This window comes from Mus pahari, chromosome 7 (assembly GCF_900095145.1).
Source record: "Mus pahari chromosome 7, PAHARI_EIJ_v1.1, whole genome shotgun sequence".
Lineage (NCBI taxonomy): Eukaryota > Metazoa > Chordata > Mammalia > Rodentia > Muridae > Mus > Mus pahari.
In genome coordinates, this window is record NC_034596.1 from 106264178 (window position 1) to 106281718 (window position 17541).

Sequence of the window (17541 nt, forward strand, 5' to 3'; positions counted from 1 at the left end):
CTCCCTCCCTCCCTTCTTCCTTCCCTTCCTTTCTTTCTTCCTCCTCGTCCTGTCCTCTGCCTCCTTCCTCTTTCCTGGATTTCCATTAAAGAATTTGCTTTCTCTGTGTGTGATTATCTGTCCACACCCTACACTGTATTTGACAAAGTACTTGCGAGAATAATCTGAGCTTTAGGGTGACAACATCTGCCTTGGTGACCTGTGTGTCAGTGTGACCACGTGCAGTGCCAAGAAAAACAGCTTAAAGGGAGGGATTATCTGTTTCAGCTCTGGCTGGAGGGCTAAGCCCAGGCCAGCAGAACATCATGGTGGTGAAGGAAGTGCTCATCTCATGGAGACAGGAAGCAGCAGGATGGGAGAGCCACCTCCTCTGACCTATTTCTTTTGGTGAGGTCGTCTTAAGTTTTTAGGAGCACAAATATATCACCTGGAGGATCAACCCTCAGTTTATGAGTTCTTGAGGGGACACTGCATCCAACCCATACACAGCATTTCTTCCTAGAACTCGTGTTCAATTGCTTTTTTTCTGGGCACCTGGGGCCCTGATCCAGGGTGTCCCCACGTAGAACATGAACAAGCAAAGTTCAAACCAGGAAGTTTCCATGCCGTCTGCTGTTGTTGGTACAAAGACTTGCTTCTGACATAGAATGAGGGTCTATCCACTGGGCAAACGGTCAAGCTCCAGAGCCCAGCGCTGGAGAGATGCCACCAGCAGCTCCTGGGACCTGTGAGCTGGCTCCAGCCATGCGGCATCGCCAGGCCTCACCTGCCAGGCACACGGTCTGATCAATAGGACAGTGGTTGGCCAGGCACAGGAGCCATGGGTGTCAGGCTTGTCTGTAGGCTCTGGCTCCCTTGAGACTCGTTCCTTAGTGCTTTAAAGCCGACCGGAGCTCTGGGTCTATCTTTGGTGGCTGTCTCCGGTGGTCTCCTGGCCCAGCATCCTGCATAATTGTACAAACATGTTCTATTTCCGGCTGCTGAGTACACAGCACCCATAGCAGCAAGCCGATGGCATAGGAGTGAAAAGGGGAGGCGTCTCCAAGCATGCTGCTCCCAGTGGTGGGGAAGTTGCCCTCAGCCTTATTTTTGTATATACCTAATAGCCGGTTCTATGAACCAAGTGGGCACAGTGTGGTCATAGACACCAGCCAGTCACTCTGGCTCACAGCTATGAAAAGTTGCTCAGCCCCTCTGAACCTCCAAACTCCAGCTGTCAAAGGAACCGAGCCCGGCTTTCTACAGCTGCTGAGGGGAGCCGAGTGAGGACAGGGCTGCCTCTAAGTTCCGAGGCTCCTCCGGGCTCTGCAGATGCAGCTGTGCCCATCGTAAAGGACAGTCCCCCAGTCCGGGATTCCAGGGATCTGGCCAGCTGTCAGCCTCTTTGGAATCTAGGTTTATGGGGAGCCCGGGCCTCATAAATGTCAAAGAATGCATTCTCGGCAGCCCAGGAATTGGAAAATGTCTCTCTAAGGGCTGCATTCCTTCCACCCTGCACAGCTGCTTGGCTGCCGTTTTTATCCTTGGGCCATAATTAGTCCTCTCCCCTGCCCCTGGATTCTCGCTTGGGCCAGAAACATGTGTGTCCCCCCCAGTGATGTGGTTCCCTGACTATATGCCCTTCAGCTTCTCCAAGGCCACGGCAGGTGAGAGAAGGGGTGGGAGTGGGGTCAGGAGAGCAGCTGGGAGGAGGAGGGTCAGCTCTGTGGGATCTGGAAACAGCAGACACTGTAGGACTTGGGGAGGGGGCGGTGCTTGAGCTGCCAGCTCCAGCCTTCTCCAGGTCCTCTCCGATGACTTGGTATGATTACCACTTTGAGGGAGTGAGGAGAGTGTGGGGTTCCCATTAGCCCGGTGCACTGGCCTTCCATTCAGTCCAAAGCAGAGGTCACTGAGAACCGAGTCCCTGGTGATTGATGATACCTTCCAGGTCACAGGGATGTGACTTGGTATGGTCCTCTCTGTGGTCACATGAGGCAGAGAGGACACATCAGGGGTCTGAGGTGTGTGTGTGTGTGTGTGTGTGTGTGTGTGTGTGTGTAGAAACACTGTCATGGGGGCAGTGTCCTGGTCGTAGCCCTAGGTAAGTGAGGGGCATTTTCCAGGGAGACCAGCCCCAGGGGAGCCCAGGACAATCGGGCAGTAGATTTCCTGCTTTACTTCCCTGGGTCCCCTCCTTCCCTTGGCTGACCATGGCTATGGATGAAGAATGCGCATAGCCACCCATACATGATCTTCCCTAGTCTGGATTGCCAGGCAGAGTCATCCTAGACATAGCAACTGCATGGGTGGCAGTAACAATCACAGCTGATTGCAGAGACGGCTCTGAGAATGGCCATCATGGGCTCAGAGGTAGCTCCAGCTATGCAGAGGGGACAGGTAGAATGGTGGAGCCATCTTTTCTTCTCTTCTTTGGGTGTGCTGCCTCAGTGAGTGAGGGGTACTTGTGATAAAGACCGCCTTCCTGAGTTTGTCCCTGGTTGGGGCTCAGGGGCAGTCGCAAGGAAGGGACTCTAGCACATGACAGTGTACAAGGTGACGTGGTGGCTCTAGGTAGACCCCTATAGAGATCTGTGGCTGTTCATGTTCGTATAGGGGTCTATATGCCCGCTAGACTGGCACACATGAGTATGCGCTTGATTGTGAATGTTCCAGAAATGGGCAGATGTCTGAGGGTGGATCTGTTCTGGGACTCTGGGAACTGTGGACTGGGGCTGTGCAGCCCAGTAGGGCTTCAGGCCATTGGCAAGATCCCATCCTTAATTGGGACCTAGATGTGGCCACTACCTGTATCTCTGGCCCTGGGGCTGTGTGCCTAGGGGACGAGAGACCCTAATCCTTACTGCACCCCTGATTCCCAGCCCTATGTGCAGTGATGGAGGTGGGAGAAAATGGCTGGAGAGAAAAGAACTGTGGGGGAGTGCTCTGTGGGAGCCTGAGGGATGGTAGATTGGGGTGGCAGTGGCAAGGGGCTTGCCCTCCCCCCCAAAAAAAAGAAGTAGGGAAAGGTGCTTACTGGCTTTTTCTACCATACCACAGTAGTATGGGAGAGGAAACAGGGTTCTCAGAGTTGGGGCAAACCAAACCCAGGGTTGGGCAGGGCAAAGTAGGAGGTGTGTGTGTGTGTGGGGGGGGTCACTTGGGCTCCCAGCTGCATGGAGAGGAGGTTTTCCCTGTCAAGCAGCAGCTCAGAGTGGGGAGGGAGAATAAATCACAGGCGCCTGATTTGCAAATGTATTCCATTCTTTTGTGGAAGCTCTACCCCTCTTAAAAGCCTTCAAGGGACCGAGACAGCATGAGGCAGGTTGAGGCTGGGAGAATCGATAGCCACATTCTTGCTTCTTAGGTCGGTATTGCTGGGAGCTCAGTGACCTGCTGTGAAATTTGGCCATCATTAAAATCTAATGATCAGACAGGCACTGGATGCAGCCCCCCCCCCCCCCCGAGGGCCTGAGGCTGGCTCTGAGGGACCTGCTTCCCAAGCAGGGTATAGAGGACCTCAAGGCTCAGGCTCCAAGCTGGTTAAGCCTGTGGTGCAAGCAGGAAGCAGTCAGGCCCTTCCAGGGGCATGAAGTTAGGGGTAGTGGTTCAGGGGGAGTTGATACCTGGGAGCTCGCATTCCCCAGTTCTCTGGCAGTGAGGAGGGTCCATTAGCATCGTCCTTGGACATGCTCTATCTACTTAGCAAGTGGAACCAGCAGTATCTGTGGCAGGCATGCTGGAAGAAAATGGAACAAGGTATTATTCTGGTGGGGGCCTGGGGACTCTTGGAGACACCAGTTGAGAAGGCTTTGCACCCTCCTTTGCTGTCAGCTCTCAGATGACCCAGGAGACTGGGGCCCTTTGGGGACCAGTGTCTACGGCAGATCTATGTTCCTCTTATGAGTTGGATGGGAAACCTGTGCCAGGCTCCTCGGTGCCCCCTGGGCAAGGGGGCATAGCTCAGTCACATGTGAGGCCCTACAGACCATGTACACACGTGATGGTTTCCTTTCTCACAGTCCTGGGACTTGATGTCTGAGGCCAAGGCATGGCTGCCCCCCGCCCCCTTCTGAGGCTTCTCTTGCTTCCTCTGCCCTCCTAGGGCCACCCCCTGCATATGTGTGTCCTAAATCCTCTTGCAGGGAAACCAGGGGTCCACCCTAGCTTCTCTGGTTTACCATGATCGCTCTTTAAAGGTCTGGTTCCAAGTTTAGGTGCACCCTGAAGGCAGGTAGAGCCTTAGCACAGGTGCACAGGCATCGCGGGTGACTTGACTCAAAGGCAGGAAGTCAGATGGGCGAAGCGTTGGTTCCCTGCAGATCTATGGAGCTGCGACTTGACCTGAGCTGGCCCCATGGCATGCCTGGGGAAGGGGGGGTCTCTTTCTTTTCCCACTTCTGCCTCCAGCCCCCGAAAGTTCTGTCACTGTGAAGGGCTGCCCAAGTGCTGCCCCAGAGGGCCTCTGATATCCACTCCCACTTCTAACTGTCATTGTCACTTCAGCTAATGGAGCCCTGGGCTTGAATCCAGCTCCAGAGCCTCAGGTTGAGTCTGGTCCCTGTTGTAGGGGACAGCAGCCACCCTCTGTGACATAGCTGAGGTTGGCCTCCTGGAGAAGGGCTATGGAGTGGGAGCCTCATAAGACCACCCCAACCTTACCAGCAGGTGGGAGAATCCAAGGAACAGAATTCACGACTAAATGGCTCTCCCATCACCAGCAAAGGGGCATACCAGACCGGGACCTTGTTTCCCGACAGCAAGTTAAATAGACACGAATAAACATGTTTGCTAAAGCTACTTCTCTCCTAAGCAAAGACAAATCACGCATGTGCTCAGCTCAGTTCTAGGGGTTTGTGTTCATAGGAGCTTCCCCTGGAGGGGCAAGAGACAGGAGGTGAGACTTACAGGCAAGTTGGAGGCCAGGCTAGGCCAGCGTAGTGCTCTGCTAACCATGAGGCCTGCTTCTCGGGGCTCCAGCCCTAAGTGGGCAGCTTTGGGGGGGGATGGAGGGCTGGAGACCCCTGAAGTGGGACAAACTCTTTGTCATAGCTGTCTGACACCTCATAGGACCCCAATGGAAGAACTGCTACCCGAATGTTCAAAGGGGAAACTGAGGCTCAGAGATGGGAAGGGATCTTCCAGACCTGATGACCAGCAGGGCAGAGGTGGAGTTGGGTGTGGCTCATTTGGCTTTCCAGGAAGGAGGCTGTGGTTATGGGCTTAGTGGGTAGAGCATCCCGGCAAAGATGGAAGGACCAGGAGAACAGGGTCTGTGGTAGCAGAAGGAGGTTAGACATGGGATAGTCAGAGCCTGTGGGAGGTCAGGACTGTTAGAGTCTACAGGCAGGCAGTGGCCAGGGTCGGTACTGGAGTAATCACTCGCTCCCTAAAACCTCCATAATTGGCATGGCCGTCTGGGTCCTGGGTCCTGTGTGGTCCCACAGTGGTGTAGGGTAGTCTTTAAGGGAGGATGGCTGAGGGTTCTTGAGGTAACAGTGTGGAAGAGGAGAGATTGTGGGGTCAGGCTGGAGTTATGTATTAGCAGGATTCGAGTGCTGTGGGGGAGGGGAGGGGAGATGTGGACAGAGGGCTCCCTCTGAGGTCCTGAGGACTGGTCTAGCCTCGGTCAGCCGGTGTACGCCCTTCCGGTGCTCTCCAAGGCCTCTGGGCTACTCCTTCTCTGATGGACCTGAGGGCAGGGGTCCAGACTTCACGGTCTGACCTGGGACCCAACCAGAGAGAGACTATCAGCAGTGTCTGGACTGTCTGGGCGGACCATGTCTCGCCTGTCACTCTCAGAATTGATCTGGTATCCAGGCTCCTTGGTTAACCCTTTGTTCACTGCATTCCCAGCTGCAGCCTCCTCCCCTCTCCCCACCCCCACCCCTGTAGCCACCCGCTCCTTTCTTCCCAGTCTTTCTCCAATTAATGCTCCCCCAACCCTAACACCTTAGAGTGGGCTCAATTATCGCCCTCACAGCAGGCCTGTCTCCCAGGCTGGTCCTGACCTCAATTTGCAGACAGCCCTTTGTCTGGCCTGTTGGCTGCCCCTGAGATGCTGAGCCCAGTCAGGGAAGCGGGGTGTGTGTGTGTGTGTGTGTGCCTGTGCCTGTGTGCCTCTGGGTTGACTATAATGGTTCTGCCTGATGATGCAAATAGTGGGTATCCTGAAGACAGAATTCCAGCTCTGGAAAAGTGTCCAAGCCAGAAGAAGGTCCTGAGGGAGCCAGTCCTAGGCTCTGTGACTGCCTGGGGCTCATTCTGCGCTCCAGAAGTAGTGGTGTAGGTGTAGCCCCTGCTGGACCGTGCTCAGATGCTCTTCCAGTGGATGGCTCATACAGCTATTGTTCCAGGCTGGACTGAGCTGGGCTGGCCATGAGAGACCTGGGCACCAGCTCCACCTGCCCATTCCACAGCAAGAGAGGCAGGTGGGTGGGAGCACCGGACATCTGACCATACAAAACAAACTCTTAGCTCCGTGGCTCCTCCCGCCTTGGGCTTAGGAGGGGCTTGGTGCAAACCTGCTTAAGGTGGTGTTCAGGGTCTCCCACCTGCACTCACCCCTGGCTCTGCCACCTACCAGTGGTTGTAAATTGGGAAAAGATGTCTTCTGCAGAGAGTGTAGCTCAATGGAAGTGCTTGCCTCGCACACAACAGACTCTGGCTCGCAACCACAATGCAACACTGTAGTGAGAGAGAATGTCTCTGAGCCTAGTGTTTCTGTCCTGAAAATGTCTCGGGTGAGCCGTTGGACAGAATGTCTTCAGAACCCCAGGCTATGTCTCCTGAGTCACTTCTCAGCCACCAGCCCCAGCTGCCTCTGCAGGTTCTTGCCAACTCATTTGGCACTGTGACCTCTGGATGCAGCAGGTGACCTGGTCTCTGGGGTCCCAAGCTCTTGGCATTCATTGTGATGATTGGAGTAGAAGGTCCCTCTCACAGGACACAGACAGTGCTGAAGAGCAGTTGCTCCAGCTCTGCTGTGTCCTAGAGTTTGGGCTGTCACCTAGGGTGCAGGGCCCCCTCAGGCCAGTGTTTCAGGGGAGGCTGAGATCTGACAGCTGTGTAGAAACTTGCCTGAAAGCTCCAGGTCACCATGGAAAAAGCACTTGAGGAGGGACAGTAAGGAAGATGGAGTGTAGGGGTGAGGGAGGAAGCAAAGGATGTGGTGACAGACTTCTCTAACAACGTAAGAGTCATCTTTGGGGTTGTGAACTCGAGTGTGTGGGAAATCCATGCTGAGCCCACACTAGGCCTGACTGCTAGGCTCAGTGCCCTGAGGAGTTAGGCCTGCCCACGGGGGGCTGGAACAACCCCTCAAGGGACCTGTCACAGAGCTCACACAGAGGCAATTTCAGTCTTAATCCCCACAGTCACATGCAGAGGTGGCCATCTGTGGTGGGGAGAGGGGTGGGCTCTGTTGTGCTTGCACATCCCACATCTAGCTTATCATCAGGCTGCAGCCTGTGGGACCCAGAACAGCCCCCCTCAAAGGGGGGTGTGGATCCAGACATGGCCCTCACTCTGGAAGGCGCTTGAAGGCTGTTTTTGTTAGCATTCGTGTGTGAGTGTGTGTGTGTGTGGTGTCTGAGCAGATGTCTGTGTTAGCTCTGTGTGAGGGGCTGTGTACACGTGTGTCAGTGTGTATATCTGTGTGATATGTCTGTGCATGTGTCCTCTAGCTTTATGTACAGGGTCTATGTGTGATCATAGGAGTTAGAGAGTTATCCTGTGTGCTTGTGTGAGTCAATGTATGTGATCTGTTCCCGTGTCTGTGTGTCTGAGCGCCTGTGAGAATCAGTGTATATCTGTCCCCATGTGTGTGTGTCTGTGTGTCAGTGTGTGTCTGTATGAGTCGGTGAGTATGTGTGTGTGCGTGTGTGTGCGTGTGTGTGTGTGTGTGTGTGTGTGTGTGTGGTGAGTGGTGATTGTGTACATAGCTCCCATGTGTACCCCCATGTGAGCCATCACTCATCCATCCCTCTGTGTCTTGGGAATGTAGCAGCACCTTTGGTGGGCTGTCAGTGGTCAGCAGGGCCACTGGCAAGCCTCAGGCTGTCGTATTGTTGTGGGTGTGAGGTGAGGGGACAGCAAGCTCAAAACTGGAGTTTCCAGTGAGCAAAGCCACCCTCAATGTCATGGGAGGGAAACCATAGCTGAGCCAGAGTCTGGGAGACAGAGGCAGGCAGGAAATAATGATAGGGAGGTTGAGTGGTTGGGCCACTTTCAAATCATCTGAAGTCACAAAATCAGTCAGATCTGGTCATGGAGGAAAGGACACTTGGAGACCCTGTGCTGCCCCCTATCCCCCAGGACTGTGCCTCAGCTTGCCCCTCTGGAGTATGGGTGTTAAATCCTCGCTCTCAGCAGCCTTTGCTTCCACCTACTGTGGGAGCCTTGGGCTTGGAGAGCCTGCGAGTCCGAGGATGCTCAAGGTTCCCTTCCCGTCTGTGAGTGTTTCAGGCTTTGTGAATAGAGATGCCCAACTCTAACCTTGTCCAGACCATGCCCAGCAGCTAACTGGCTGGTTACTCACAGTGAAACACACAGTTTACTTCAACCTTACAAGTTGTGCAACGTTAAATACCCTCACAGTGCTTGAAGGTCATCAGCACCCCCTGCGTCCCAATCTCCTTCATTGTTAGAACCACTCCATCCTGTTAAACACCAACTCTCCCTCCCTTTCCCTCCCCTGCCCCAGAGATGTGTGTTCTTCTGACTTTCCTGTGGTGTTAACAGCCCAGGAACCTCACGGCAGCGAGCCACTCAGTGGCTGTTCCATTGTATTTCACCAGCATAATTTTCCCAAGCTATCCCTGTGGTACAGGACAGGCAGTGTCTGTAGGCTGGACTTGGCCACTAGTCTGTCCCGTGCAGTCAGGTTCCTGTCATTGCTTGCTTGTCTCGTATGGATGGTTTTGCTATGAATGTGTCTTTTAGACCCCATCTTCAGTTCTGTGGGCATGGTTGCCCTTCAATTGCTGAGCCACACAGGAGTCCCCCACTTCACCTTTACTACTGGACACAGGCTACACTGGGTAACACTCCCTCCAGCAGGACACAAGCGTTGTGGCCCCTCACACCCTATGCCCTTCTAGTGGGTGTGATGTGGTACTTCATTGTGATTTTGGTGCCTCTGTCCCCAGTGGCTGGAGGCACCATGCATCCTTGCACGCACGTTTTGACCTCTGTGGACAACAGTGTGGGGTTGGCCACACACATGCAGAGTGACACTTGACAGGGCAGCATGGGACTCAGAGGGAAAGGTGCACTAGCAATAGCCATGTGCCTGTGAAGTGCCATAATCTAACCTGAAGGGAGACAGGTTAAGGCACCTGTGTATGCTGTAAACCACAAAGTCACCAGGTCACCAAATATCTACAGCAATGAGTCAACAAAAGAATCACACAGAACATTTAGTTAGTGCAAAAGAAGGCGGAAAAAGATGTAAAGGGGATTTGACTTATTTTTTTTTTTTTTTTTTTTTTTTGGTTTTTTGAGACAGGGTTTCTCTGTGTAGACCTGGCTGTCCTGGAACTCACTNTGTAGACCAGNCTGGCTTCGAACTCGGAAATCCACCTGCCTCTGCCTCCTGAGTGCTGGGATTAAAGGCGTGCGCCATCGCGCCCGGCGGGATTTGACTTTTAAGAAACATGTCACCCCGTAACCAGAGAGCATCCTGGCACACACAGAACCCTAATATAGGTCATATTCTAGATTATTAAAGAAATACAAGACATGCAAAGTTCTCAGTCATCGAGTGCTGTGAGGAAAAGATAGGCTTTAACTGGAAAAGCACCAGGAAGGCCCATCCTGCGTGACAACAGTGGTGGCTAATCTTGGCTGTCAACTTGACACTCCTGGGAAGAGGGGACCTCAATATGAGAATGACCCCCATCACATTGGCGTATGGGCACATCTGTAGGGGCATTTTTTCTTGGTTCCTAATTGGTGGAGGAGGGCCTAGCCCACTGTGGACAGCACCACTCCTAGGCAGGAGGCCTTGGGTTGTATAAGAAGACCAGTCAAGTAGAAGGCCAAGTGAAGGCAAGCTGGTAAGCATCCTGTAGTCCCTCTGTTTCTGTCCCAGTCTCCCCGAATTGAGCTCTGCCTTAGCTTCCCTTGATGATAAACTGTAAGCTATGAGATAAAATAAACCATCTCCTTTCCAGTTGGCTTTTGGTCATGGTGTTTTAACACAGCAACAGAAACCAAACTGGGACAGTAATTTATGGACCAAGGAAGAAGTCAAAGTTAGAGAGCATTTTAAGCAGAATCAAAAGGAAAATACCAAAATTGTGGATTTATCTATAGCACTGTACCTGACTTTGAATGAATAGTTTAAATCAATGACCCCAGCTTGCACCTCGTGATGCAGAGTGCAGAAGAAATGGACTTGAAATGAATGAAAGGCAAGAGCAAGCTTCCCTGATCCCCGAAGCCAGCTCTTTGAGATGATCAATCAGATGAAGACCCTTAGCAAGCAGGATCAGAAAAGCAGGAAGACAGAGCATTACACACCTCCACAGTTCAGGAGATGCAGACTAACTGACTACATCGATTCAGGAAAAGTGGTTCTGTGGCAACAAGTTTGCTTATTCAAAGGAAACGGCTGCATTCCTTGAAAGACTGGGGTCACACACAAGCCAGACCCAGACACTGGCTCGTGGTTCTAAACCTTCCTGAAAAGGAAGCTTCAGGTTCTGGGCTTCCCGAGGATCACATTAGATACAAGGAAGAAAAAGCCACTCAGCCGAGCACGCTCTTCAGATGCTAGCAAACACAGAAAAGCGTCAACACTGTCAGTCAACTGGGGACCAAGATCCAAAGCTACCACATGAATGCCCACAGCCATCAGCATGGCTGCGGAAGAGGGCACAGGGGAGTGGGAACTTTCAGGCCACTGGTGGGTGGGTGTCATGGTCCAGCCCTTGGAAAATAGCCTGACTGTTTCCTAATTTATCACATGCCCACCTCCCACAGGGTCCAGTTATTCTGTGCAAGGAGACAGAAAAGCACACAGTAGGCCAGTCAGGTTTCCATTGCTGTGACCAAATGCCTGGGAAAACACGCTGGAGGTTGGAGGTCAGTGGTTTTAGTCTGTGAGGGGCTGGCTTTGTTACTTTTAGGTCCATGGTAAGGCAGAAAACATCACAGCAGAGGGGTGTGGCCAAGGAAACCTGCATTCAGGGAACACACACACACACACACACACACACACACACGGGGGGGGGNGAGAGAGAGAGAGAGAGAGAGAGAGAGAGAGAGAGAGAGAGAGAGAGAGAGAGAGGGCTCAAGGTGCGTCCAGTGGGCTTATACCCAGTGACTTACTCCTTCCACCCAGTCCTCACCTCTGGAAGTTCCAACCACCTTGCAACAAAGCCACTGAACTGTCATCAGTCCGCCACTTCTGCGGATTCCCTCTGGACACCTATTTGGAGCCAAGCTGCCCACAGAAGAGCCTTTTGGGGCACACATGACCACAGAGGAATGTGCAAGTGCTTGCAGCAGCCCCAGCCTACAATGAGCACAGGCTCAGTAGCTCTGTGGATGGGTACAGGGTGATGTGTCTACCCCTCAGGTCTTTCTCAGCAGCAGAAGGTAACGGACACACTGTCAAGGGACAAGTGGCCAATGACCCTGCATGGGGAGAGAGGCTTGACACAAGGGAGATAAATTATAAATCTATAAAAAAATTGATATGAGATTCTAGAAAGTGCACACTAATTGGAAATGACAGGACATAGAACTGTGGTTTCTTGAGGGACCTGGGGCCTGGGTAGAGGCGGATGAGAGGTGAGAGGACAGATGACTCCTCTGTGTACTGGGCTGCTCTTGCCTTCCCTGTTGCACTGGGTGTATATAAATGTCCCAGTTTGCTTTCTGTTGCTTTGATAAACACCAGGACCAAGAGCGCCTTAGTGAGGAAAGAGTCTGTTTGGGTTAAACTTCCAGCTCACAATCCATCACCGACGCAAGCCAGGCAGGAACTTAAGCAGAACCCACAGAAGAAGGCTGCTCATGGGATCACACTCAGCTAGCTTTTTGAATGCAGTCCAGGCCCGCCTGCCTAGGGAATGACACTGCCCACAGTGGGCCCACAGTGGGTGAGGCCTTCCTGTGTCAGTCAACCATCAGGAAAATGCCTCACAGAAAGGCACACAGTCCAGTCTGATCTGGGCAATTCCTTACCCCAGGTTCTCTCTTCCCAGGTGACTCTAGTTTAGGTGAAGTTGATGATCACAAACTAACTGGGGCGATGGGTATGTTAGAAACTGTGTGCTTCAAGTGCGTGCATCTTATCCCATGGTGCCAAAGCTAATGACTGGAAGTATAAAGCTCTAGTTCTTCACTTAGCCAAATAACAAATGCTCACGGGTCACGGCAAGCCTGCTGCGTCATAGCACAGATGGCCAACATGTGCACCTATGAACAATGTTAGCCTAGAGGGGGAACACACAGCACACAGCAGTACCGTGTGGCCAGGCTCATTGCCATGGGTGGACATCCTGAGAAAAACACCAGCAAAGGGGATGTGAGGACCTTGACAGATGCTGGTACTTCTGACCATAGGCATGTCCAGGCCACCTCGAGGGACTACAGTGGGAAAAAGATCCTTCCCATCTCCGTGACAGCAAAGGCAGAGGTGTTGGTAACCCCCAAGCAGGCCTTCAAGTGTCAAGTGGATGAGCTATTGAGAGGTCTGTGCTGCTGTGAATTAAAGCCATAGGGATGGAGAAAGTCCGTGGGGCTGAGAGAGGTGGGTATGGTTGCTCCAGGGTCTGGCTTGGGCTGTATGTGGATCCACTGACATTCTTGGTCCTGTGTCCTGTGCTCTGTCCCTCAGTGCAGTGGGGCTGTGGGGGGGTGTTCTGGGATCACTTGGTAAGTGAACCTAACCGGAGTCTGGGAGAATGGGAGCAGATGTTAGGGTCCCGGGAACAGTGAAGGTCCCTAGTGCTATATGATCTCCTGCCCTTCTCTCCCTCTTGGCCATGTCGTAGGACATTAATATATCAGGGAAAGAGGCTGAGCCATGGGCAGAGGTTCTAAAGAACTGGGCTCTTGTATCCCATTATTCCCCTCAGGAGTGACCAGATTTAGGGGTCAAGCCAGTACTGCAGGGCAGACACCAGTAGCTTAGCCACTGGACTTCTGTAGGGGGCAGGTGAGGGGGGTTGATAAAGCCTGTCCTAGTCCCACTGGAGGGACCTAGCTGTCATGGGGTCTGGGCTGTGGTTGAGGCCATATGGATACTAGGTTTATCCTGGATGCTCAGGCAGGAGAAGTCTCATTCGGTTGGCCTCACCTGTGGGTGAGTACTTCCTGAGCCCTGGAAGTCAGACACAGGGGTAGCAGGATCTGCCAGGGGGTGGTGGGGCACACAGAGGCTGATGACATTTCTCCTAAGCCTGTGGCCTGGCCTTGGTTGTCCTCTGCTTGGAAGGATGAGGTGTTTTCTCCGTCTTCTGTGCTATCTGTCCCCTGGGTGAAATTGAGCAAACCCATAAAAGCCAATGGCTCTGATTGCGGAGGACGACGTGCTGCCCAGATTGCATCGTGACGCGTGCTGCCAAGTTGATAAAAATGTAATAAGTTCCAACAGGAGAGTTCTTTGCTGACAGGTGTGGCGTGGCTGTGTGTAACTACGTTCACAATGAATCGACTTTCCGTGGCGGTCATTTAGTGCCATTATTTATGAAGCGTGGCACAGGGTGACCAGAAGCTGTGGAAGGGAAGATGTGATTGACTCTGGGCTGAGGTGCCGGGGCAGGAGGGGTGGCCTAGGGTGCACCTTGGCCGAGCCTAGCGGTCCCCAGTGGAGCACACTGTGCTGGGGCCTCCTGGGCACAGCTGCTGTGCTGTAGGATCATCCCCTTTGTGACTGGAAATGATTGTATTTGTGGTTTGCACAGAAATTCTGCAACATATTGATTTTTCAATTACATTGGGAAGAAAACGAGAATGAGAGGGAAGGATTGCGCTCATTCCAGAGTGGCTGAGTGGAGCTGTCTGCTGTGGCAGGCATTTACAGCTGTAACCCCAGGCGGCCCAGGAGACCTGGCCCCAGTCAGGGACCTTGAGTAGGTCACCCTCCAGGGCCTCACAATCGCACATGACTCTAGACATATAGCCTTTGTGCGTCTGGGGAAACTGAGCCACGCTGGGGAAGGGCCTTGCCTGTGTGGAGTTAGAAGCAGAAATGGACCGGAACCTGAGCTCAGGACTCCAGACTGCTGTCCTGGTCCAGGCTAGCATCTGATCAGAACAGCTGGGGTCTGAGGGTCCGGCAAAGCCTCCAGAGCCTGCAAGAGCAGTCAGCGTAGCCCAGGGTAGGGCTGAAGGCCCAGCAAGCCCACCTCCGCCAAGGCCCACTGCTGCCTGGTCCTGTTTTGGGGCCACCAATACTGTGAGCTCATCTCTATCCCCTTTTGCCATCCCAGTCTTGACCCATGTCTTCCCTTCTCTGGGGTCCTTTGGACCTCTATTCCTGCTCCTCCTTTGTATTGCTGTTTTGCTGTGGATCTGGGGACTCTCCAGTTTCCAGCAGGCTGAGGGAGAGGCTTCAAAGCAAAGACAGCTGCCCACCTGAGGGTGAAGACAGTGTGACTGTAAGGCCAGGCTGTTGGCTGGCATGATGGGCTCTGCGAACAGGTTCCAGGGGCCTGGGTGTTTGACCAGAGTGGAGGCTATCCTGTTCGTTGCCACCTCCTCCCGCCCAAGACATGGCTCCCTGAGCCTTCCAGGTGTTGTGAGGCTAAGCTGACTTGAGAACTGGGGTGCAGGGGTGATCCTGGCTCGGTGCCAGCAAGCTAAGGCTTCGCCGGAGGACCAACTCACCAGGGTGGTGCACCACAGGGCTCTTTGGAGGAGGCAGCTGGGTTAGGGACAGTTATAGTTGGAGACGATGCTGCCATCCAGCTGTTGGCAAAACAAATGCTTCTCTGAGGCGCGATCTCGGCTGGACTTTAATGGGAAAATCAAATTCTCATCTGCTCAGAAAAGCTCTGCTCCCTCAAAGCCATGTAAAGCACGGCAGCAGTTACACTCCCTGGTGTTTTTCTTCTTTATAGAAGTGGAAAGTGTGCAAAATGGATCACACGCTTGTTAGCACAGCCGGCTCGTGCCACAAAAGAGTTCTGGGTATCGGGTGACGTGGGTGCTGCTTCCTGCTGCTCTGTGCAGGTGAGAGTGGAGAGTGTGTGATGTCAGGATTTGGGATCGGGGCATCCGCTCCAGTTGCTGCACATCTGGCTTCCAGCGAGATGGTTAGGTGACCTGACCTTCCTCCCACTTGAGGGCAGAGCTTCCCTTCCCCTTACCAGAAGGCTGACCTTCTGAAGCAAGACACAGGTAGGCGTGGACCTGACCAGGAGGCTGCTGCACCTCCTTTGAAACAACTGTCCTTATATGACCCAGAGCCCAGATGCTGGCTTGCATTCCTCTAGTTGATCTTTTCTCCTGCCCCGGGAGTTTCCAGAACCAGGCCATAGAGAAAGGGAGCAGAAAGCTCTGGGCCACTTGCTCCTAAGAGGCCTGAGGGTGAGATCTGACTTGGAAACTTACCTTCATTCACTGCAAGGTTTGCAGAGGGAGGATGTCCTGGTCTTCCAGGGGGACCAGAAGGACAATGATCAGGAAGGAAGAGCCCTTATAAAGGGCAGGATGAAGGGCTGGGCAGTGCAGCTCATTCTTCTTTGACACAGGATTTGGGTCCCCAGTACAGAGTAGTAAAGCAAGTCAAGACCAGCATGTCAGGGAGCTGGGCAAGAGCTGGTCTGTAGCACAACCAGGGTGTTTGGTGGGAACGTGGCTGGGAAGAGCGGCCCCAAAACAATGACCTGAGCTGCCACAAAAGGCAGGACGAAGTGAGGACTCCGTGCCTGGTGACCACATGTTCAGGGTCCATCTGTGGATTCCCTCTGGTTTACAGAGGTAAATAGACCCAGAAAGGGGGGCTGTCTAAGGTCTCACAGCAGTTTGGATGGGTGCTGGGACAAAGTGCTGTCCTACATGGGTCCTGACCCGGTCCCAGTCCACGTTGTCCCTGAGAAGGAGCAGGGCTAAAACGGCCCCCTGCAGGAGCATGGTCTCTGTCACTAGACTGTGGGTCCAGCAGAGGACAGACATGGAACACGTGTCCCAGACCACGCTTCACCCAACACAGTCCCGCACATCCACTGAGCTCGTAAATAATCTCACAGGTAAAGGATCTAATTTTCTCTCATTCGTCCTGTGTTCTTGCTGCCTCGTAAATCACAGCCATTTATGACTCTCTCTTCGGCACTTTTGCGATGGCCGATAATGGTTGAGTAAGTGGCAGAGAGGATGAATTCTGCGGCAGATTTTAAACAAACGCGCACGTTGGAGCCATAAATAACTTTAAGCAGTGCTGGGGGAAGGCGTTCCCCCCCACCCCCACCAGCAGGCCACCCCAGGAGCACAGCTGCAGCCCTGGGGGGGTTCTGCCTCCCTTCAGAAGGGTCCCTTTAAAGAGAGAGGATCCCACCAAAGCCAACATGCTCACATGTTTACATATGTGTGAATACGATCATATGTGTGCGCACACACGTGTGCATGTTTGTACAAGGTGAGCCTGAGGACTCCCCAGCCCAGTCCAGATGTGTACCCCAGTGACAGTTGCTCTTTGGGTCTTGGGGTATCTTTCTGCAGGATATGTACAATGTCGGCTCTCCGGCTGGGGGTTCTCAGCCTATTTAGCTCCAAAGACGGCTCCTCATGGACTGTGGCTCTGCTGCCTTGACCTAGAGTCCCCAGACCACCCAATATACTGTCAGTGCTGTCCGATACCTGCACCAGCGGAGGACGGTGGGTGTGAACGGTAGGTGGGAGAACACTGTGGCCGAAGCAGAGGTCCTGAATACTGAGGCCTAGAAGAGGCTGGACTAGAGGCCTGGGGTTGTCTCCTATCAGGCCACCTGCCCAGAGAATACATGGTAGGGTTGGCTTTTGAGAAAGTACCGCCTCTGTTCCCACAAGGTATTAAGTGGCTTCTCCCATTTCTAAGCTGTCCTTCCAACCTCCCCTTCTCCTCCCCAGGCTGTCCCTTGATCCTCTAGCAGCTGTACACACATACATACACATAAGTCAGAGCACATACACATGTATGTAGTATGTACACATGTAGAGAATGAATAGACAGGCACATATGTGTCTGCTTCCATACTGGGCTGCTTCATAGATACCACCTGGGTCCTCTGAGCCCACAGGCTCTGGGACCCCCGAGTCCCCCATTGTTTGTTCTTTGCCAGGATCTGCTTTGCCAGCAGTGGGCTTGGGCATCTCCTCATGCAGCCATAAATGTAATTGATATTCTCAGCATTTCGAGAAAAAAATACGAGTATTAAAGATATACAGTACACCTCATAAAATTCTCTCATATTTCTTCTTTATGGTAGGTTCTAAAATTGGCAAAATAAATTCCCTAAAACCCATTACACTTAGTGCAGAGTGTGTTTGGAGGCAGAAGGCACAGAGCTGGGGCCTCAGGCTCCTTGCGTAGTGGAGTGCGATTCCAGCCTGGCCACGGGGCCCTTT